Source organism: Balaenoptera acutorostrata, chromosome 2 (genome assembly GCF_949987535.1).
Source record: "Balaenoptera acutorostrata chromosome 2, mBalAcu1.1, whole genome shotgun sequence".
Classification (NCBI taxonomy): Eukaryota; Metazoa; Chordata; class Mammalia; order Artiodactyla; family Balaenopteridae; genus Balaenoptera; species Balaenoptera acutorostrata.
In genome coordinates this window covers 124,428,710-124,453,589 of record NC_080065.1, presented here as the reverse complement: position 1 = coordinate 124,453,589, position 24,880 = coordinate 124,428,710, and the positions used below count along the sequence as shown (strand labels likewise).

General features: G+C 41.9%; 1 protein-coding gene across 7 annotated transcripts in view; it reads left to right on the top strand.

The window, feature by feature from the left end:
- The window catches only part of SIL1 (SIL1 nucleotide exchange factor), a 314,302-nt gene that overhangs the window by 264,260 nt on the left and 25,162 nt on the right, over nt 1-24,880 (top strand). The gene's annotated exons all lie outside the window — the stretch shown is intronic.

Below are 24,880 nucleotides of genomic sequence, written 5' to 3'. Positions count from 1 at the left end.
TGTAGTTTTATATGTTTCTATATCAGGTGAAACAAATCCTTTTTTCTTATTCTTCTTTAAAATTGCCTTGAATATTTTTGCCCCTTTACTCTTCCATATGGATTTTGGGCACACTCTGTCAGGGTCAACAAAAACTCTGGATATTTCCATTAGAGTTAAAGTAAATTTACAGATTATTTCGTGAGAATCAGCATATTTACACAGTTGTGTTCCCATCTATGAACATGGCTTATCTTTCCACTTAGATGTTTTTAAAGCTTTTAATAATAATCTTTTAATAATTTTTCTACTTAGGCATTAAATATCTTTTGTTATCCCAAAGGATATAACCTTACAGGATTTGTTATTGTAAATAGGATTGTTTTCCAGTTTTCATTTTCTAATTTGTTGTTGCTAATGTATGATTAAAAAAATTTTTTTTTATGATTAATTTATTTTTATTATTTATTTTTTTATTTTTGGCTGTGTTGAGTCTTCGTTGCTGTGTACAGGCTTTCTCTAGTTGCAGCGAGCGGGGGCTACTCTTCACTGTGGTGCGCGGGCTTCTCATTGTGCTGGCTTCTCTTGTTGCAGAGCACAGGCTCTAGGTGCGTGGGCTTCAGTTGTTGTGGCACGTGGGCTCAGTAGTTGTGGCTCACGGGCTCTAGAGCACAGGCTCAGTAGTTGTGGCGCACGGGCTTAGTTGCTTCACGGCATGTGGGATCTTCCCGGACCAGGGCTTGAACCCGTGTCCCCTGAATTGGCAGGCAGATTCTTAACCACTGCACCACCAGGGAAGCCCAGTTTGCTGTTTTTTTAAATCATGAATTTGTATTAGATTTTATTGATAATTTCTTATATCTATAGAAGTGATTATATGATTTTGTTTCTGTTAATTTGCTGAAGTGATGAATTGCATTAGGAGGTTTTTCTACTGTTCTACTTGGCTGTGATGTGTTATCTTTAATATTTTGTTTGATTTAGTTTGCTAATCCTTAATTAAGAATTTTTAAATCTGTGATTATAAATGATGTTGGTCATGTGATTTTTTTTTGGTTATACTAGTCTTTTTTTTTAATGAGAAAGCATTTAGTTTATTCTTATAGAACCCTTAATGCTTAATAATAATCTTAACGTGACCTTAACATTTTAAGGACTTCATTTATGTTTTTGTGGATTACAAAATACAAACTTCACTATTACTATTTTATTTTATTTTATTGGCCGCGCTGCGCGGCGTGCCCAACTAGGGATCGGACCGTGCCCCTTGCAGTGGAGGCCCAGAGTCTTAACCACTGGACCGCCAGGGAAGTCCCTAATTATTTTTATTGAGATAGATATAAGGACTCCACAAAGAGCTCTAAAAAAATGCTTTTTTTCCCCTAAGTATCTCATTCTCATGGGAGAATACCATCAAAACTGATCAGATTTATATGAACTCAGATATGTTGTGCAAATATAAATCCAGAGAAAGCTATGAAATTGAAAAGAGTTATCAGAACTTACTATAAAATTTAACTAGACATAAGTAACAGGCCAGCTAAGCTCAGATTTAATGTTTGTCATACTGTTCTTACATGGTTTTATATAAAGGTTATAGTGATGTCATAAAAGGGTTTGGAATGCTTTCCTTCCCTTTCTAATGTCTGGAACATTTCGTACAAGATGGGGCTGTCAGTTCCATAAAGGCTTGATGAAACTTACCTGTAGAACCACCTAGGCTTGGCACTTTTTTGTGTGGGTAGTTTTTTTAAAATTTCATATTCAATTTCATTAGTATTTAAGTCTCTTTAGATTTTCTCTCTCTTCTTGAGTCAACTTTGGTCACCCTTTATATTACATTTAATTTTTGACATAAAGTTGTTTAAAGTATTACCTTAGGATTTTTTATTTTCATCTGTACTGCATCTATAGTTAGGTTTCCCTTTTCATTCCTAATATTATTTACCTGTGCTTATCTCCTTTTTAGTTAGGCCAATCTTTCTAGAAGTATATCTTCTGATAGTCTTTTGGCTTTGTTAATCCTTTTTTTTTTTGGCCTCCATTTTTTATTTAATTTATTTCTGCAATTAACTATTATTTTTGTTTATATACTTTCTTTGGGTTCATTCTTTTGTTCTTTTTGTAACTTTTCAATTTGAAAATAATACAAGGCTTTAGTTTTCCCTGTAATACCATTTTAGTTAAATAGTTTATAATTTATATTATGGTTGTTTCGTTTGTTGGTTGGTTGGTTTTGAATCCATGAATTATTTAGTAATGTGGTTTTGGTTTCCCAAATGCAGTTGACCCTTGAACAACACAGGTTTGAGCTGCGCGGGTCCACTCATACACAGATTTTTTTCAGTAGTAAATAACATAGTACTGCAAGATCCGGGGTTGGCTGAGTCTGCAGATGTTGACCACAGATGTGGGGGAACCATGTATATGGAGGAACCACATTTGCAGAGGGCCGACTGTAAGTTATACGTGGATTTTCCACTGCACAGAGGGTCAGCATCCCTAACCCTGGCGTTGTTCGAGGGCCAGCTGTACAGTGTTTCCTCCTCTGTATTTATGTATATATGTGTGTATGTATGTGGTTTGCCTTGTGAGCAAAGAGTATGGTCTGTATGATAATGATTCTTCAGTATTTGCTGAGACTTCCTTTTTGCTTGCCAAGTAGTTAGTTTTTGTGAATGTCCTGTCAGTGCTTTTGAAGAATGAGTTTTATTTGTTAGATACATGGACATATATAATATTTTTTTGCTTTATATACTTGCGTATGTGAATTTAACTTTGTATATAAGGTGTTTGTGTTTCCTGTTTTCTTACTAATATGTGGCCAGCCTTTCTTTCTTTTCTGAGAAATTAGTAGTGAAATCTTTCTATGATTACATATTTTTCTTTCTTCCTATAATTGCTCAGTATATCTACCAGCTTTCTTTCTGCTAGTATTTTCTTGGTATAGCTTTTTCCATCCCTTTTCTTTCAATATTTCTCCCATAGTATTTTGGATATATCTTTTCTTCATTTAGCTTATAGCTAGATTTTGTTTTATTAATCCAATTAAGTATATTTGCTTTTTAGTGGGTGAATTTAATACAGTCCCTTTTATTATGATTGATTGACATAGTTGGATTAATTTCTGCTATTTGTTTTGGTGATTACCTTTAAGTTTTTAACATGCTTGATTGGGCTGCTGAAGTGTAGTTTTTTTTTTACCTCCTCTCAGTACAAGAACTGTAAGGATGCTTTAACTCCAATTTCTCCATTCTCCGTGATTTTGCTGGCTGATATTTTATTTCCACCTTGTTTTTAACCAACTTTATAAAGTAGTCATTATTACCATAATCAGTGCTAACATTTTACAGTTCATACTTGTTCATATTTACCTATATGTTTATTGATTTCTTTGCCTACTTTTTCCTTCTGGAGTTCAATTTTCTCTAGTTATTCTTTCATCAAATGTTGGGCTGGTAATCTTTCTTAGATTTTCCTGAAACTGTCATCGTTTTGCCCTCCTTGAATAATACTGTATCTAGTTATCCTTCTGGTATCTGTTGTTATTCATGGAAAATCTATTGCCAATCTAATAGTTTTTCCTTCTGTAGGCAATCAGTTTTCCCAGTTGTTTTAAGGTTTTTCAGTTGTATTTAATTATCAGCAAGTTTTACCATTATATGTCCAAGAAATTTATTTTCATTTATCCTGTTTGGCTCTCAATGTGCTACTTCAATCTTTAGATTTCAGTTGTGGAAGTTTCCTGATTCATTGCCATTACCTGGTTCATTGGCTCTCCCCCATATTCACTATTCTCGTCTCCCTGAACTTTTATCAGGATAATATTGGACCATGTGTTTCTAACATCTCTTAACTGTTATTGCATATTTTTCATCTCTTTATCTCTTCTGCTTCTTTCTGGATGACTTCTTCCACTTTATTTTCAAATTAACTGATTTTTTCTTCAGTAGTGTCTGATGTGTTTATTATGGTCCATAAAGTTGCAATTTAAATGGCTATGTTTTTCATTTCTAGGGGTGTCCTTCTAATTATTGCTTCAGTGACATCCAAAAGTTTTGATTTGTATTATTTTAAGTATTGTTCATTCAAAATATTTTAAAATTTTAATTATGACTTGATTCATGATTTATATTTAAGTGTATTCCTTAATTTCGAAATGTAATGGGAAGTTTCTACTTATGTTTTTGTTAGTAACATCTAGCTTGTGGTCAGATAAATACTTTTATTATTTCAGTCATTTTAAAATAGTTGAGACCTTCCATTAGTATATGATCAGTTTTTATAAATGTTCGCATGTGCCTGAAAAGGATGTGTATTCTACACTTTGATCATGAGATAGCCTGTCTGCCTTTCCCTTTCCTCCTCCCTTCTACCCATCTCTTTCCTCTGGATATAGAATTCTATGATGACATTTGTTTTATCCCAGTAAATTAAATATATCATTCCATTCTGCCTTCTAGTGTTGCTGTTGAGAAGCTTGCTATCAATTGATCACTCTTTTGAAAACAATCTCTACCCCACCCTCCCACTGTCTACTTTTAAGATTTTCTATTATTTTTTGTACTTTTTCATGATGATGTGTTTACGTGTGGATTTTTTTTTTAATTTCCTCTTGGAGTTTGTTGTATTTATTCAATCTGGATTTGTGTCTTTTATCTGTTCTAGAATATTTTTAGCCATTATAGCTTCAAATATTATCTCTGCCTCTTTCTGTTTCCTATCTTTTCAAGGTTCCAAATAAACATATGTTAGACCATCTTAATCAATAGTCTTTTATGTTGCTTTCCCTGTTTTCTGTATTCCTCATCTGTATGCCACATTTCTGCTGAAATCCTGATAATTTTGTATGAGCTATCTTCTGGTTTACTTATTTTCCCTTCTACCATGTCTAACCTACTATTGAATCTGTCCATTAAGTACTCAATTATGGATTTATAGTTCTAATGTTTAAAAGTTTTATTTGCATCTTTGTCAAGTCTGATTTATACCTTTTTAAAGTTTCCTATTCACTGCAGATATTTTAAAGGATGTCTTTTATTTATTTAAACATGGTATAGATATTTTATAATATATATTTTTACAATTCCAGGTCTTTTTCTTCTAGTTTGCATCATTGGTGCCTTGTTTCCTTATATGCTTGGTTATTTTTACTGTACTACTCATTGATTGTTAAAAATGTTTTGGGGCCAGAGAAGATTTGGATTTTCTTCTGCCAGGGTGCCTGGAATAATCAATGATCTGGAATCATCTCAAATCAAGTTCACAACTTGAGGTTTTCTAGTCTGCCCAAGAGATGTGAACCTAGATTGTAAACCATATGAAGGCAGATCGTGGCTTCAGTTTTTTGGGGTCAGTTTTTTCTTTTTTCTTTTTCCTTCCTCTCCACCCCCCGACCCTGCCCTGCCTTTGTACTGCTTATTCCCAGGGCAGTCTTTTTGATTCACCTTTAAGCTAGAACTTCAAAAGACTAAACTCTCAGGAAAATGTGGGGAGGGTTTCTACTTTGGGTGGCTCTAGACCTTGACTATGTTCTCCTTTCCCCACAAGGCTGCCAAAACCAAAACCCAAGTTTGACTGAATCAGTGAATGCTGCAGGCCTGAGTGGCTTCAATAGTCTGGTTACTTTTCTGGATTTCATCTGTTCCTTAGCTTTTGGTTTTGTAGTTCCTAAACATTTTGTTGCTTTTTTGATGGCTTTTAGGGAGATATTTTTTTATATTCAGTTTTTTTGTTTTCAAAGAGTGGTTTGATCTGAATAATCTAATTCACCATTATTGGAGATGAGAGTTGGCCATTGATTTTTTTTTTAAAGAATTTGTGGACTTTTTTTTTTTAATATTTATTTATTTGGCTGTGTTGGGTCTCAGTTGCGGCATGTGGGCTCTTTCATTGAGGTGTGCAGTCTTCTCTAGTTGCGGTGCGCGGGCTCCAGAGCGCGTGGGCTCAGTAGTTGTGGTGTGCAGGCTCTCTAGTTGCGGCATGCAGGCTCTTTAGTCGTGGTGCATGGGTCCAGCTGCCCTGCAGCATGTGGGATCCCAGTTCCCCGACCAGGGATCGAACCCATGTCCTCTGCTTAGGAGGGCAGACTCTTAACCACTGGACCACCAGGGACATCCTGGCCACTGATTTTTTAAAAAAATATTGCAGGGTACCTTACTAAACCATTTTATTGTTTATAAAAGCTTTTAAGTTTATTCTTTAGTTTTTACAGTCAAAATACCTGCAAAGAAAGATACACATTTTCTTTTTTAGTGGTGATAGTAGGTACTTTATTTGTTTTTGACAGGAATCCTTTTGGTATTTCAGGATTATACATGATGCTGGCATTTGATGTGTATGTGTTTATGTGTGTTTTATCTATTTTTATATGTATTTGTTTATGTTACATATGTTTATGTTAAGTATGTTACAGTAGTGTTAAGTATGTATACATAAATTTCATTTCCACCAAAGGCTTCTATGAGGAATTTATGGTGAATTGTATGACTTTTGCCGTCTACCAAGATGATTATATGATAATCCTTCTACTGTGACCACTTGTTTGGTGAATTTTATTTATATATTACCCAATAGTGAATCATCTTTACATATGTGTAATTATTTTCTTGGTCATTGTATTAGTTATCTATTCCTATGTGACAAGTTACCATAAACTTAGCTGCTTATAGCAATGCACTTTTTTTATATCAGTTTCTGTGGTTCAGGAGTCTAGGCATAACTTAGTGTGTCCTCTGTATCACTGCAATAGCTGAGGTCTAATCTGAGGCTTGACTGGGGAAGGATATCTTTCTAAACTCATGTGGTTGTTGGCAGAATTCAGTTTTTTTGCAGGTTGTCAGATTAGGGGCCTCAGTTTCTTGCTGGCTGGAGCCTGCCCTCAGTTTCTTGCCAATGGCCATCTCCATAAATAGCTCACAACACAGCAGCTTGCTTCTTCAAAGCCAGCAAGAGAGAGAGAGTTCTCAGCAAAACAGACATTACAGTGTCAGGTAGTGTTAGTGACCTACACATATTCACATACATCCTGTCACCTTTCCTGTATTGTGTTAGTTAGAAGTAAGTCATATCTCTTACTTAAGGAGATGTTTCTGGTTTTGGTCTAGACATTAAAAATTATCTGCAAGTAACAGGAAATGGTATATATAAGATAGACATTTATTTCTCTTTCACCTAAAGATGATCGTCAGGTCAGCAGAGCTGGTGTGGCAGCCCCCCTCCAGGTAGACACAGGGGTCTTGAGTTCCTTCTAGTCACACTTTGATGCCATCCCTAAGGAGTAACCCTTTCTTCATCATTTTAAATGATCCGATCTGCATTCCAGGGTGCAGAGCAGAAGAAGGGACATAGAAGAGGAAGCCAATGACACTTAAGTCTTTTAAGGAAGATCTTAAAAGCTGGCAAATGATGCTTCTGTTTATACCCTGTTGGCCAAAATGTAGACTTTTTACTTATACTTCATTTGCCCAGCAAAAATTTGGCTGCGGTGGAAGAATGGGAGAACAGATCATGAGGAACAACTAGCAATTTCTACCACAACTAGCTGTAAGCTAAACAAATAAACAAACAAAAAACTAAAAAACTCTTTGCTCTGGGATAGTTAAGCATAAAATTATCTTTTTTTCTTTTTTTGGAGATTTGAGAAATTACCAAAGACTCAGTTTCTTTTCTGTAGAATGGGGAGGACTTGAAGAGCACAGTATGCCAGAGAGAACTGAACTAACCTGGACCAGGTACAATGTGGATATGAGGAAGGCTGGTTGTGGAAAAGGAGCCTGCTAGGGGCAGGGGCTTTACATATTTTGTTTCATTTAGTCCTTGCAACAACTCTTGCTGTGGGTAATAGTATTCTGGCTTTACAGAAGAGGGTACTTGCCCAAGGGCTCTCAGATGACTTATGGGAGGGCAACCCTTTAAAACCAGGTCTTTGATGTCAAAGCCCATGTTCTTTCTTTAGTTTGAAGAGTTAAGACTCCCACAGAAAGGGCTATGCCTCTAAGGGTCTTGAGTGAGACCCTAGTCTTTTTATTCATCAGTCATGCAAGCTCTTGACTTTGATATTTTGAGGTTGCAGGGAATGAGATGGGGAAGTAACAGGTGGGGCTTATGGAAAGGTCTCTATTAAGGCTAGCAGCTATAGCCAACACAGGATGTGACTTGATAAGTGTTCTGTACCTTCCTTTTTTTCCATGATCTGCTTATACATTAGTATGAGGGTCCAATGGACACTGACTAGATTGAGCCTCATTAGGAATTTCATGGCCACAGGCTTTTTGCCCATTGCAAATGAACCCTGAAAACAGCTCTGACCAGCCTTTCCAGAAGTGGGGCTGCTCAGACTGGGCAAGCATGTTTCGAATTTTGCTGCTCTGGTTCATTTTTCAGAACGGTGGAGCCCCTTCTGCGTGGTTTCTCTATGGGATTTAAGTCACAAGGTCAGAGATGAGGAACCTTCTCTTGTCATACTTCCTTTCTTCTCTGCCTCCATTCAAGCATTTCTGAGTTATGTATTGAATTCTGATCAGTTAGAAGTTTTCTCTCCCACCCTTTCATCTGTGGGTAACGGTAGTCCATTACTTAAAGAGGAGAATCCATAAAGAGAAGGGAGAGGGCAATAATTGAAAGATGGCAGGAAATTTCGACCCTGTCCCCGCTGATGACAGCCATGCCTTGCAGCTTGCGCTGCCTGAGTAGAAGACTTGGGAAGGGAGGAGTCTCAGGGCTTTTTCAGGAAGTTGGCTGCATCCCATTATCTCAGAATGTGTGCGAAGTGTTTAATGAACAGCACCGGGTAAAAGGCTGTCATGTGGCTGTGGAACAGAAGGATTTTCTCATATTGGACAATCCGTAATCCCTTTATTTCAGGGAAATCTCTAAGACTGACTTCCCAGGCTCCCTCCCAAGCCATACTGCACTTCATTTGCGTACACAGCCTTGAGGTTTAAAGCTAATTTATTTCTACCTCATTTTCTCTCAGCTTTTATACTGCGTTTAATCAGTTGCTTTAGTCTCACAGCCACTTCAGTGAGGCTTGCCGGGAAAGGATTATAGCTGGGCCCTCATGTCCCGGCCTCATCTAGAGCATCTGGTCAACATGCCAGAATACAGAATGTCTCAGAGGCTTCCTTCTCTCTTTGACTGGCAAGTGCAGGGTAGTTTAAGCTGTCATGGAGCCTTCCTTTTGCAAAACATCCAGAATATGAGAAGGGTAAAGGGGGAGCTGAAGGCTCTTCTTAAAAACCAGCTAGAAAGTGCATGAAAAATAAAATGCAGTCTACCTGCCCAATTCCCAGGAGTACTCCCCATGTTATGTTCTGTGGTTGGGCCATTTAGATTCTCACAGCAAGGACTTGAGGGTAAAGGCTGTCCCAGTAGGGTTTCTGGTTGGGTGGGAGTTCTGGGGGCATCCTGAGGGATTTTCCTTCATGATGGTCACTCTGGTACCTTCGCTCTGAGCAGGTGTCTTTTCACAATCCTCATTGTCTTGGTGGAAAACTCTTTTGGATAAGTATGTCCACATTGGGGTGGGCATTAAGATTCAAAGAGAAGCAAAGGCTAAGCAGAAAGTGGGCCCAGGGACTTCCCTGGTGGCGCAGTGGTTAAGAATCCGCCTGCCAATGCAGGAAACACGGGTTCGAGCCCTGGTCCGGGAAGATCCCACATGCCACGGAGCAACTAAGCCCGTGTGCCACAACTACTGAGCCTGTGCTCTAGAGCCCGCAAGCCACAACTGCTGAGCCCGCGGGCCACAACTACTGAACCCCACGTGCCTAGAGCCCGTGCTCCGCAGCGAGAAGCCATCGCAATGAGAAGCCCGCACACCGCAACGAAGAGTAGCTCCCGCTCGCCACAACTAGAGAAAGCCCACGCGCAGCAACGAAGACCCAATGCAGCCAAAAATAAATAAAATAAATAAATTTTTTAAAAAAAGAAAGTGGGCCCAGGAGTAAGCTTGCTGAGTTGTTTTCAGGCAGGAAGAGAGGACAGGAATCAGCAAGCCCTGGTACATACCTTTGCCATTTAACATGAAATCCCTGTTGCACAGATGTTCTTGCCAAAGAGCTGTGGAGAATGGCTGAATGGAGGAGCCTCAAATCCCCCTCAGTGTCTCTGTTGAAATGATTTGTTCAAGACCACAGAGCCAGCTGGCAGCCAAAATAAGAAGATGAGTCAGAAGCTCTGATTTTTCAGGCTAAGATACGGCCTTCAGGTAGCATTTCCTGCACAGAAACTCCTGGGATCCGGAACAACGTCTTCCTGCAATATTCAGATAAAGCCCCTCTCTCCAGCCCTGTAACTCATAATGAACTGTGCCTTAGATGAGCTGCAGTTTCCCGTTTCACAAAGCCCTACTGGGGGCTTATCAAGCTAGATGGTACCTTATGGGGCAGTGGGTGTCTTACACAAAGTGTCTAGCCTGACCTCCTTCTCCCTGCTTTCCTTTCCCCTCCCTCCTTTGTTGCTACAGCTTTGTCTTCAGATGTTCATAGTGACCACTTGGGTCCCTACATCTTTCTAGCTATAGCTAATTTTGGTCCTGTGTTCTTGAAGTCTGCACCCAAAGCCTTACGAAAACTGCATAGCTGAGAGATGTGTAAGACTCTTGTTTTCTCCATGAAATGTGGTTAGACTTCTCTGTAGAGTTTTGGCAAATGTCCAGATTAGTGTCTATGAGGTGACTTACTTAAATTTAAATTTTATGTCTTCAACTCTGATTTGGTAATCTATTCACATGGTTCAAAATTCAAAGGGCACTAAAGGCAATGGTGAAAATACTTCCTACACCCCATTCCTGTGCCATCCAGCTTCCCTTCCTCAGAGCAACCAGTGTTGCCAGTTTCTTCTAGAGACATTTATGTATATTCAAGCAAATACACCCATATAGTGTTTTTTCCCATTTTTACACAAAAGGTAGTTTACTATGTGTACATGATTATACAATTTACTTGTTTCCACTTAACAATATATCTTAGATATCATTCTTTATCAGTACATAAACAGCTTCTTAGGAGGTGGCTTTTGTTTTAAATAAATGTAGAATGACTCAGGTGGAAACCTTTGGGAAAGTGTGTGTGTTGACCCATGTTTAAAAATGACAGTGCTCCAATTAATTAGATTTATTACTAGGCGCAGTTTATGGTTTAAATTAAGGATGTATTTGATTGTTGTATCTAAGGAGTGATTACTGGTGCTTTTTAGAGCCAGTATGACTCACAAAGCATCTTTGATGATAAGTTTAGAATGACTGTGTCATTAGTTATGATTGGGAGTTTGTGCAATTCAGAATTTTAGTTTAAAACCTGTTAAGGGAGTAAAGCAGCCACATGCTGGGTCTCCTTGGCTGCAGTGCCTTCCCTATGCTGTGTTGGGACCATTTTGTAACAGTCAGATGTAGGGGGCTGCACTAGGTATATACCATGGCCACTAGGCACTTGGGACTCTGGAGATGCCCAGATACTTTCTGTGCAACTGTGAAAAGTAAAAATAAAAAGCTTAGCTATTTGCATTTTCCCTGCTGACAAGTTGGGAATATTTGCAGACCCAGGTGGCTGACTGGTTGGACTCTGACCCTTTTGTGGTCATGTTCTTGGTAAAGAGATGATCCCAGAAAGATCAGGGAATCTTTCTGGGGTGAGTAGGACGGCTCCATCTTGAGTGTTTGCCAGGGCAGCAACCTTAATGCTTCTGGGGGAGCCAGGCTATTTACAGAACACAAAAGCCACATTTTTTGCCCTTTAGAGGAGTGCACGGGCTTAGAATCTGCAGGTCCAGCTTAAGACATCCAGAGGTCCTGAACAATGAAAAGAATATGGTGCCCATTGCCCCCACCCCCCAATCTCCTTCTCCCCACAGATAGGTAACTCAAAAAGAATTCCAAATTTTAAATTAAGTCTACCACCCCCAGGAAGGATGACTAGTTAGATTTTTTACAAAAATGTATCAAATATCAAATTGACTTCATTTTTTCCCTCACATTTTTTGGGTACCCATGCTTTGCTGATGCCCAAGGACAAATTGAGTCTCTCTGTTGCATGATCTAACATTGAGAGTTTCTAGTTCTCCTGAGGAGCTGCCTTCTTCCCAGGATTTGGATGGCAAGAATTATTTTACAATGTCAAGAATTTTGAAGCTTTTAATAAATGTTCTTTTGTTTAATATTATCTTTACCAAGACTGAATATTAGAGTAGCTCTGAAATTTTCCTCCAAGAAATGCTGTTTCTTCTTGAGTGCTCCATGATGAAATCAGTCTTAATTTTAGTTCAACTAGTGTGTAAAAACACGCAGTGAGTGATTATTAGTCCCTGAAGGAGGCAAGACAGATGGAGCCCAGAATGGAATTGGCTTTATGATTAATTGAATCCTCAAAGAGTTGAATAGAGTTAGAGCTGATTCGGCCCAATCAGCGCCTTGAGACGGCTGGTGCTGTCCTGAGCCTGAGAGAGGAAAGGGTCACAATAACCCAGATTTATCCTCTATTAAAATGGATTGGATGTATGCACCAGACGGTTCCCATTTTTAAACCATTGATGCAGGATAATTGGGATAGAAACAAACAAGATTAGGACTAGATTACAGGTATTTGTGCAAGTTGCCTCCTAAATCAGTCAGAGTCCATGATTTGTTCTGAGGGTGTGTTACCATTAGAGTGAATCATTGAAACTCAGCGACACATCTGGAGCTGACCAGCCAGAAGGGAAAGAGGGAGGAGGGGAGCAGAAAGCTGCTTGGGGTGGGAACTAGGTACAACTGTAGAGTGCTTTTCTGTCTTTTGGGGCAGAAGTCTTCCAGAGAGAATTTTAATTTAATTTGCTCTTTTTTCTTGCAGCAGAGATGCATGATGTATAGGTTTGAAATGACTGCCTCCTTTCCACAGCGAATAAATGGATGTGTTCTTTTTTTGATGTTTGGACCAAACAGTCACCTAGGGCAGCTTCTGCCTGTGGAGACTCTGTCATACAGGGAGCGAGAGGGAGAAGGCCTGGTGCTATGGGGGACTGCAGTCACATTAATCACCGAGTCCATTAGGATAATTGGGTATCCTGGCACCTTGCCAGGGGACCTGTTAGTACAGTACATCATCTGTGGAACTAGAGAGCTTGGGTTTGCTTTCATGGATGGGCTACACTTCCTGGACCAGGGGCTAAGGGAGGAAGCCCAAGTTCCCTCATCACCCTCTGCCACCACTAACTCTAGCTATGGGCATGGGGTGGGATGTGGGGCAGGGGATCCTGATCCTGAGGGTGACTCTGATCCAGTCCTGTACTCACGTGGGTCATAGTCTCAGGTCTATAGCCAGCTAACTGACATTTGAGTAATCACTTTACTTATAAAAACAAGAGGAATAGATATCTGAGGTTCTTTCCAGCCAGAGAAGTGTGCCATCATCCCTTCCTTGAGTTGTCTTCCGGGCGCTGGTGCTCATGTCAGGTTCCTGGCGTTGTGCTGGGTTTAGGCCCAGAGAAGCCTTATCTGATAGGCTAGCCTTACCCTTACGTTCGAACTGAGTTTTTGTTGTTGGGTTTTTTTTGTTTTTTGTTTTTTTCATTTTTCCATTTTGAGCTCTTGTGAGTCAGGCTGCAGGCAACTCATTTACATGGGAGACAGCCAGAAGGAAAGTGGCTTGAAGTCTACTTTCATTTTGCCATGGGAGGTGTTTTCCTGCTGAATTGCTAACCAGGCAGGTCAGAGGGAATCACAAGGGATCTCACTCATCCCTAGATGGAAAGGAGTACAGCAAAGCACCTCAGAAGGGGGTGAAAAAAAATCTTCCTTGATGACATTTCTCGGGCATTCTCTAAATTGAACAAGCCTAGAGAGCACTATCCCCAAGGGAGCAAGGTGAGGTTTCTTGGTGCCACATCAGAGAAGGTGACACCAAAGTCCATACCACACGCTCAGGCCGCTGTAGAGCTAAGAACTGAGCCCTGCTTCTCTTCTCCCCATTTTCCCACTGCCATGCCCTGGTGTTACCTTGGCCCTGCTAGCTGCTCTGGATGTACTTTCCACTGCTACCATTGTGTCAGGCACAAAGGAGTTTAATTTGCCTATTTTGTTGGAGTCCCCTTTGTGAAGAGTGCTGTCTAATCCCCTGAGCTGAGAAGTATCTAATCCCCTGTGTCCGATACAGCCTTTGTTCCTGTCAGAGACGTCTCCCTTTCCAGCTCAGCCTCAGCTGGACCTTTTGCCTCTTACTAGCCTGGACCCCAAGAGCCAGCAGTGCTCAGCAGACTTTCCTCCTTGCTTTTGTGTGGGTATGTGGGGATAGGAAGGGAATGGCAATGCTTAGGGGACCTTGCCTGGTTTCCTGGACCTGAAAGGACTCAAGCATGTATGGGAAAGGGAGGAATTAGCAGGACAATGCCAGTCTTGCCTGGGACTGAGTAATCCTTGGCATCCAGGGTGTCAGTACTCATTCCTCTTCTTGTGCTTGAGCCTGGATATTACCTCTCATCCACTTTTCCTGGAGTCCTGGAGATGCAGCTGCTCTATTCAGTGACAAGAGGATAGGCTAGACACTTAACCCTACTTGTTATAAAAGGTGGAAGAGGAACTTAGCAGTGCCTTCTTTAGTCTTTAATTCTCCAGACTTTGGTTGGAACCTGTCCTCTGGGGCAAGGGGCAGTTCTAGCCACCTTTGCTAATCCCCCAAGAAGCCCACTGTGACAAGCTCTTACTTTAGTCTCTAGGATAACACACACTACTTGCGGTTATCATGACCACCTATCTGTCCAATGCCCAGTGCTGTGGGCAGAGTATGTGTCAGAGAGATGGCTGAAAGAGCTATTCCCAGCAGAGGAAGCCTTTGTCTGGCAGTGGTTAGGATCTGCTCTAGGAGGAGAGATGCTTCCTAGGCTTGTGTCTCACAGAGACTGTCTCTTTCTGCTTGGACATCAGTGTCACACACATTCACAGTTTGTGCCAGGCCTCACTGTCCCTCTTCTCTTGGGAGCAGTGTTCTCTATTATGACTGGGTAGGTGGACAAGCTCTATTGTGGAGGGCTGGAACGTGGGAGACCCATTAGTGTGGGATAGGTGGTGGTAGGACAGACATCTACTTGAACACATATCTCCTGTATGTCTCATGCAGTATGAGGGCCCTGTCCTTGCCCTGCTCCCCTCTCTGTGTGGCACCCCAGCCTCTGGACTGCTGTACAAATGTGATTCTTGATGACAAGCTGGAAGGGGAGGACTAAGCCAGGTAGCAGTCATGGCTAAGGGCTTCCCACCAAGAGAGATGTTTTTTGGAATAGTGCCAGATGCCACCTCCCACCATGGATGAGTTGTTAAGAGGTGACTTTATTTGCTAAATGTCCCAGAAGAAGCATGCTGGGGAAGTCCTACAGGAAGCAGAGATGCCATCCAGGGATGCAGAGGGACCCACAAGCCAGGAACACCAAGGTCCCACTGACTTGCACAGGGACCTTAGCCAAAGCCCTTGGCCTCTGTGCTCTTACCTGGAAGAGTTTTCCAGTTTATTCTCACCTTTTCCTAATGAAGGGAAGGGCAGATGCTGCCCGCCCTGCGCACCTCACTGATGGTTGGGAGGATTAACCGCGAGGTAATGAGCACAGCAGAACTGTGAACTGGGCGAAAGTACTTGGCAGCCATGCTTACTGCCCAGGGCAAACAGGCTAAGAGAGGCCAACTTATCTGACAGATGTTTACTGAATTTCAATTCTTGTTGCTTTCCAAAGAGATAGATAGATTTGGCATGTTTACTGCCCTCAATGTTTAGAGTCTAGATCAAGGCATGAAGAATGTTTAGAAATAACCAGTGTACCTAGAGTATTCCAGACACTGAGCTAAGAGGCTTTCATACATTTGTTCATTGAATATATCCAAGTAAGTATTATTATGAATAAATACAACTATCATGTACATTTTTACACATGAGGAAATGAGACCTAGGGAGGGCAAATATTTCCCTAGGATCACATAGCTAGACTGTGTTAGAGCTAAGACATGAACCCAGGTAGTGTAACCCAAAAGCCAAGTTTTTCACCACTGTGCGATGCCGGAGTGATGACAAATACTGAAGGAGAGACAGAGACAGAGACACTGAGAAAGACAGATACATTAAGGGACAGAGAGAGACAGAGAAAAAGACGGGGGGAAGGGAAAGAGTGGAGGGGAGATGGACGAGAAGATGAGGGGGATGAGAAAGAGGTTGAAAGAGGGCCAGCTAGATATCTGGGTTTCTATTGTTTTCTCTGCCTGTGAGTGATAATCAGCCTTATTCTTTGCCTTTATTTCCTTGTGCCATAGGTCAGATCCAACCCTAGGAGGAAAATCAAGATGTGTATCAGGAGTGGGCAGTAGATAAGAAACTTGATTTTGGTAACTCACCATTCCCATGAAATGACCCTTGTCAAACACTCCTGTCATAGGGGACTCTGCTCCCTAGGGAAGGTAGTTTGGGGTTTCCTCCCTCCTTTTGGATACATTGGATTATGTTGCCTCTGCAGTTGAATTCTTCATTGGAGTCCTTCATTCACTTGCCCCCTCCTCACCAAGGGCTCCTTTTGGAATCTTTGAGAGTGTGAGTGCCCATCTCAGCTTGTGGTCCTGAGCTCAGAATGCTTCTCAGAAGAAATCATCTTCTTATTGCTGGAGACAGGCACCCAGGGTGAACTTCTAATGCAAATATGAGGCTGTCATGGCAGTGTTGGACCCACAACACTGGGAAGAGAATTTGCCTGTTGTCACCAAGCACAGGAGAGGTACCCTGTCATTGGGGAGAGGGTCAAGCACAGTATTTTTAGCAAGTAAGCCTTTATTGTTTATTCAGCCACTTTAAAAATAGATACCACCCTTTCCTTCTAATTGGCACCATTTGTCATCCTCTGTCCTTGCTTTACACACACTGAACTGTTCATGAATATTTACCCTCCCAGGGGCAACTCCATATGTGTGAGTGTCTATGTGTGTGTGTGCGCATGTGCACACGCATGAGTGCATGCGCCTCACAAACTCATTCTGCCCCTTTCCTCTCCTATCATGAAAATGACATAGTGGAAGGCAGGGGCTCTTGTTTTTGAATCCCTTTCTTTGATGCTGATGAGTTCCCACACCTGTGTTTCACATTCCTGCTTGTCTGCGAAGTTATCTCTCCCCTGCCCTGGTTGTCCAGACCTTTTCCACAACTCGGGCAACCTTGAGCTCCCATACCATACCTCTACCCTCTTTGCCTGGCTGGTGAAATGCTCCCCCTCGGCAGTGAAGTCCAGGATCCCCAAGATGCTTTGATGAGGTACCCTGGCTTGGACCTTAGGCTCTTCAGATTTGTTGATGTTGTTCTTGGCAAAGACTAGATGAAGGGTCTAGGGAACCAGCTTTCACCTCCTTTTTTTCCTTAGTAAAACCTCTGATTGTCAGTCACAGTGACATACAAGCCCTAGCAGTTCTGAACAGCAGAGGAGCCTGGAGCCTGCCTCTGGGATTTTGTGCTGAGCTGAGGACTCTGGAGAGAACCTCCCCCTGTGGCTGGGCCTCTCTGCCTGGGATGGCCCCATTCCTGAGCCATTGTTCTGTCTTTTGGCTCTCCAGAGTGGCTGAAAAGAAAGGATGACTGCCTGAGCAGTTAAATGAGGGAGTTTATTATTGGTGATGTACACTTCTCAGGTATGTTGCATCTAGCACCCCTCAATGCTCTTTCCCTGTGCTCCAATGGAAGTCTGCATGCTCTCCATCTTAATATCTTCTCTAGACCAGAAATTATTTCAGATGTCATCTTTTCACCCCTGTCTCCTAGCAAGGAAGCCATTTCTCATAGCCCATTTCATACTTAACCTCTTCTGGTCTTAAAATTCATTCATTCATTAAAAATATTTGTATTGAATATTTACCATGTGCTAGGCTGCTGTACTGGGGGTGTACAGTGGTGAACAAGACAGATAGGTCTCGCTTCTTAAATAGCTTACCTTTTAGTCAGAAATTAATTTTTAAAAAATCAGTTAATACAACATGGGTTTGAACTGCTCAGGTCCACTTATGTGCGGATTTTTTTCAATAAATATGCACTGCAGTACCACGTGATCCAAGGTTGGTTGAATCCAAGGCTGGTTGAGCCTGCGGATGTAGAACCATGGATAAGTAGGGCTGACTGTAAAGTTACGTGTGGATTTTCGACTACACAGAGGGCAGCGCCCCTAACCCCCTAGTTGTTCAAGGGTCAACTGTACATCATCACAACTAAAAACTTCTGTGCCTCAAAGGATACCATCAAGAAAGTGAAAAGACAACCCACAGAATGGGAGAAAAATTTTGCAAATCATATATCTGATAAGGGACTTATATCTAGAATACGTAAAGAACTCTTACAATTCAGTAATAAAAAGGATAAATAATCCAATTGAAAAATAGGCAAAGGATCTGAATAGACAGCTGTCCACAGAAGATATACAATGGCCAATAAGCACATGAAAAGCTGTTCAACATCATTAGCCACCAGGGAAATGCAAATCAAAACCTTAATGAGATAACACTTTACACTCACTAGAATGGTTATCAAAAAAACAGATGATCATAAGTCGTGTTGAGAATGTGGAGAAATTGGTACCCTTACATACTGGTAGTGGGGATGTAAAATGATCCAGCCACTTTGAAAATGGTCTATCAGTTTTTCAAATAGTTAAACATGAAGTTACCATATGACCTAGCAATCCACTCCTAGGGATGTATACCCAAGACAACTGAAAATATGCGTCCACACAAAAACTGATACATAAATGTTCACAACAGCATTATTTATAGTAGCCAAAAACTGGAAACAGTTCAAATGTTCATTGACTGTTAATGGATCAATACAATGTGGTTTATCCATACAGTGGAATATTATTTGAGAATAAAAGGAAATGAAGTGCTGCTACATGAAACACATGGATGAAACTTTGAAACATGCTAAATAAAAGAAGCCAGTCACAGAGGACCATGTACTGTATGAGTCCCTTTATATGAAATGTCCAGACTAGGCAAATTATAGAGCCAGAAACGAATTTAGAGGTTGCCTGATCCTGGGAGGGTGGGGGTTTGGGAAAAATGAGAAGTGACTGCTAATAGATATGGGTTTTGGGGGGAGGGTGGCTGATGAAAATGTTTTAAAATTGATTGTAGTGATGGTTGCACAACTCTGTGAATATATTAAAAGCTATTGGATTGTATACTTTCAATGGGTAAATTGTATGGTATATGAATTATATCTCAATTAAGCTATTTTAAAAAGTCAGTGATGGGACTTCCCTGGCGGTCCAGTGGTTAAGACTCCTCGCTTCCACTACAGGGGGCATGGGTTCAATCCATGGTTGAGGAACTAAAATCTCGCATGCTGCGAGGCACGGCCAAAAAGAAGAAAAATAAAAAGTCAGTGATAAGTGTTATGAAGAAAATAAAATAGGATTATGTTTTTTTAGAAGGATTAGTTAGGGAGGCCTTTCTCAGGAGATGTCCTTCTGGCCTCAACTCAAATGTCGAGATGGAGTCAGCCATACACACATTAGGCTGAGAGTTTTGTAGGCAGAGAAATAGCCAGTGCAAGGACCCTGAGGCAGGAGGAACAAGCTTGGCCAGTTGGTGAAGCAGCTGGAAGGCCATTGTTGCCTGAGTGGAGTGGGAGACTAAGAATTGAGGTTGGGGAAGTTAACAGTGCATTAGAGACCAAGGTAAGATATATTTGGGTTTTATTCTAAGGGTAATAGGAAGCCGCTGGTAGCTTTTAATCAGGGGAGTAACAAGATCTGATTTACATTTTTTGAGTGATCCTTCTGATTGCCTTGTGGGAAGGAATTCTTCATGTTTTCAGAATGTAGAGCCTCCTGTCTTGTAATCTTACACCTCTCATGGTAGGAGGTTCTTCTTGGTGTCTTGTTCAAGTCATCCCTTCTTATCAGGATTCTGGGTGGTAGATCTCATGGCCATGATAGCCCTTCATAACCTGGAAGATTATTGCTCTCCAGATTAGAAAATGGAATAAGAAAGTTTCTGTTTCTCCATGGATGTGGCTACTTTCATCATGTGTTTGTCACTTTCCATATTCAGGACCATGGTGTCTCCTTGGTTTTCCAGTGCTGGGGCTGGCTCTGGCCCTAGTTCCTTGGCCCCAAGATGAGTAGGGCGATCCTTCTGCCTCTACCAGCTAGCAGCATACCTACTTTCTTCCCCTGCGGTTGAGGACAGGCTGGATGGTAAGCAACATAGGGTGCTGTGTTGAAGTCCCACGACCCAGTGGGCAGGGTTGGAATGAACTTTTTACAGTTCCAGGTTATCTCTTGAGAGGCCAGTGATGTGGTGAGTTAGAACATAAGACAGGAGCAATATGGCCTGGATTTGAATCTGGACTCTGCTATTTGTTAGCTGAAAAACGTTGGGCAAGTTATGTAATCTCTCAAGCAGTTTCCTTATCTGTAAAATGGGGATAACCAACCTACCTAAGGTTGGTTATTACAGAGAATTAAATGGGGTAATACTTGTAAAGCATTTAGAAGAATGCCTGGCAGGTAGTGATCAGAGTGTTAACTGCTATTATATTTTCTTTGTTCACCCAAACATTAACTCAGAGAGTCAGCTCAGGACACTTCTCTGGGGAAGGCAGTGGATGGCACATAGTCACTAGCGCTTTGCTTGCTCTGCAAATATTTTTTTTAAATTTCATATGTATTGTTTTGTGTGACCCAAAGAAATGCATGCTCATTATAAGCTTTCCAAACATTAAAGTAATGTATGATATAGAAAGTTGAAATGACATCAAAAGGACATAATAGAAAAGAGTAAGGGAGATAATGAAGAGTTATTATGAAGAGTAAGGGAGATAATGTAAAAAGAGTGCCTAGCACATGCTAGGCAGCCAGTAAGCCTTCAGTAATGGTAGCTTTATTATTGTTGTTACTGTTATCCTGACTGGAGGCAGAGGTATGGGCATTGTATTTTCTGCAAGCTTTTTTTTAGCTGGAGAGCTGGGATATATGGGCCATAAAGGTGATTGTCCTCTCTTGTATAGTGTTCTGGACATTACGGGCTTAGGGCTTTTGCTGGCCTGTGGCCCTGACACCGGACCGAGTTCTTCCAACGATGTGTCACTTGCAGGAAACAGAATGCTGTGAAATGTCTCTCTCCTTTCCTTCTTGTTGATTGTTAGCTTTTTTTTTTATTGCTGTATAACAAATTACTTCCAAACGTAGTGAGTTAAAGCAAGCAACAGTATTCATTTATTATTTCTCACAGTTTCTGTGGGTCACAAATTTTGAAGTGTAGTCAAGATGTTGGCTGGGACTGGGGCTGCACGATCTACTTCCAGCTCTTATGCCTGACAAGTTGATGCTGGCTGTTGGTTAGAGGCCTCAGTTCCTCTCCATGTGAGCCTCTTCATAGGGCTGTTCATATATCCCCATGGCTCCTTTCAGAGCGAACAACATAAGAGAGCAAAGCAGAAGTGTCAGTGCCTTTTATGATGTAGCCTCAGAAGTCATCACCACCACCTCCTCTGTATTCTTTTGGTCACACAGATCAGCCGTGATTCAGTGGGAGAGGAAACTATACAAAGGTATAAATACCAGACGGCAAGGATTGTTGGTGGCCATTTCGGAGACTGGCTACCACACCTAGAGCACCAAGAATGCTTTCCTAAAAAGGCACTGGGGGATCCGAAGCATCCAGGTCCCGGTAAACAAATACAGTAAGACATGTCACTAATAATATTATTAACATCAATATCATCATCATCATCATCATTATTATACTCTTTGACCCTAAGTTAGACCGAGAGAGGCAGTGACTTACCCAGCAACACAGAGGGACTCTGGGCCTAGGAGGGAGGTCTCCATCCCTCCTCCAGCATTCATACTTTCTAGCTTGAATGTTCTTCCATGTGATGCCTGAACCACGAATAGAAGTTTGGGCAACTCCCAATTATCTAGTGTGAATAATTCACTCTGAGATAATCTGTGTGCCTGGCTAGCTTCTCAAATCAGCTGAGTGGATTATTCTCCTCTTGCAGTTATTCAACAGTACAAGTAATTGAGAGCTGGCATTAGAATGTGAAGGCCATGAGGTCATCTCCTATTGTTCTCAGTTAGCTCAGCCCTGCCAGTGGTGATGTTTCAGAGGAGCATGGAGGCTGTAGAGCGAGCCCAAGGGGAGAGGACAAAGGTGGTGACAGGATTCAGGGTGAAGGATGAGAGCCCTGGATTGACACGTTGGGGGAGGCAAAGCTGCTAACGGCAGAGCGGGAGAGCCAGGGAGGAATGGTTTACAAGGCACCTTTTCTCTCACCTGGGCCAGAGGGAGAGGCCCTATTGGAGTCAAGGGTCATGCTTCCCTGAGGAACTCTTTGGATTTAAATTTAACTCTGGAGTGTTTTTTGTTTGTTTTTGTTTTTGGCCGCGCCATGTGGCTTGCAGGATCTTAGTTCCCCGACCAGGGATCGGACCCAGGCCCCCTGCAGTAAAAGCGTGGAGTCCTAACCTCTGAACCACCAGGGAATTCCCAACTCTGAAATGTTAGATCTTCCTGGAGTCTTTTAAAATATGATTGACCACCCTCTTTCCTTCTATTTGCTGCTCTGTTTGGCATCAGGGGACTATATTCGGAGACTCGAGGAGCCTCTCCTTTCTGTAAAGTAGGGTCTCAACATTGAAAATAGCATGTACAGTAATGATCTATTCATATAAAAAGTAAATGAGTGAAGATTGATTTATAAATTTATAGTGCATATAAATACATAATATAAAAATCAGCTTTTATCTCTGAGGGTATGAGGAATGAGGTTATGAGATAGAGGAACTTTTCTGTTTTATACCTTTTATACTGTATGAATTTTTTTACCATGAGCTTATATCATTTTCTAATTAAAAGATACAGTGAACTTAAAACATGTAAGAGAAGTTGCTGGAATCGGCCCTTTGAATCGTTATGGTATGTAACCTTTAACTGTCTTGAGTTTTGGGGTGGACTCAACCATTTGTTCAGATCCCTTCAGCCAGGTGGCCAGCGAGACATTATTCGTGAATACCACGGCCCAGGCTCTCTTAGAATCTTGTTCTCCTTATTGGAGCAAAACAAGAACAGATCTATCCCCAGTCACCAGTGCCTTAGCCCCGTGATTACTGTCCTCCCTCCTGCTCTTATTATTACCCCTCTCTCTTTTCCTTCCCTGAGGACCCAGGAACCATTTCCCCTGCATCTGCTAGACCCAGGGTTACCCTGAAGTTACCCACCTAGACCCCTCTTTGCTTCTGGGGGAGAGGATTAAACTCTTGATCCAGATACTATTTTGATGTATGTGGTTTGTCCAAGATCAGTAATTTTGAAGGGTGTGAGAAAGGTTAGTTGGTGTTTGAACTGTTTCTCTGAGTTAAAAAAAACAAACAACTTTCATTTAGATTGTGGCTCAAGGAAAGTTGTTTGAGCTCAGTTTGGGGTTCATAGTTACTGAGGTTCACTCCAGGTCTTCATTGGTGATTGGTTCCAGTGTGTGCTTAGGAGGGGCAGGGACAAAGTGGAGGCAGGAAATTTTTTGTCTCTGGGTCTCTTAACAGCAGCAATAAACTGTGGTGTGTGTGGAGCAGGAGCAGAGCCAGCTCAAAGAGCTCTGGGCCAGAGGGCCCATCTGTGGGCAAGCTGCTTTTCAGCCCGGCTGGAGGTTTTTACATCTGAGCCCAGCATAGCTGCATTGGGCCAGACCTTCAAACGTGGCTCCGAAGTACCACACATAGCCAGAGCATTTAGCTGCTCCATGTGGGAGCCAAGCTTCATTTTCCTGCATTTCTGGAGAAGGCCTCAGTGGCAGAAAGAACTTCGTAGCCCCGTGTTGGCCAGCATCACTGCTTAGGCAGGCCTCCGGTCAGTGATGAAGTTGTTGGGATGACTCAAGAATCTGCAGAACTTGGGATCTGATGGCCTAAAGATGCCTCTGCTGGATCTGGCTCCCAAAGGTCCCTGTGATCTCGTGTCCCCAGCTGGCCTTAGAACAAAGGGGCCTCCTGAATATGTAGGGATTTTGAAGCGAGCCTCATCCCTATTCTTGGCTCCTTATCAAAGATGCTGAGCTGAGGTTTCCAGGTTGCGGGCGGCAGGGGGGTGGGCGTTATTCTACGTGGTTGGTGCTATGGGAAGGAGATTCAAGTTAGTGGGTAAAGAAAACATCCAAGGAGTTGGCTGCCTGGAGGCTTTATGCTTTAGTACTGTGTGAGTTTCCTAAGTATGAAGCTGCTTGGTGTCCACACGGTCTTGTGCCTGGGCCATGGGGACACATCTGCAAGGACGGGCTGCTGTTAAAGGGACAAGCAGCAGGCCCTTTGGAGCATTCAAAGTTGGTAGGGTCAAACTGGATCTCTGCAAGGAGGGCCCCAGCCAGACTGTTACATACCTGGGCTGACTCCCAATCTAGCCCCAAACAGCCAATTATTATCTAGTATTATGGCTTGAGCTGGTATGAAACAGTGTGGTGAGCTGTGAAGGCTCTTGATTTATGTTGTTTTTGGTCTCTCGAAAGATTCTTCTATCTTCCTCTTTTGGAAAACATCTTCTTTCCTTTGGGAATCTCTTTATCAGAACCATGTGGTCAGGTAAGGCTGTTAATCTTTGTGACCCACCTCTTCCCTTCCCAATTAGGGCTGGTCATATGACCTGGACTAGCTATTCATAGTGCCTCCTCTGTCTGCACAGTGACTGTTCCGGGGATTGGCATGTGACACAGGGAGGACCAATCAAAGTCCTGCCCTGGAATTCCATACCATTTGAGAGGAAGAATTCTTTATGCTGGGGTTGATGTGTTTAGGGGCTACCAGTGGCCATCAGACTTATCCTTCCCTGGAGAATGCATCTTCATCTAGAGAGGAAAGCAGAGCCTAGAGCTGCAGCCTGAGAGAGGGCCTGGCATGTTGCTTGAGCCTCTGGACTCAGTTGTCC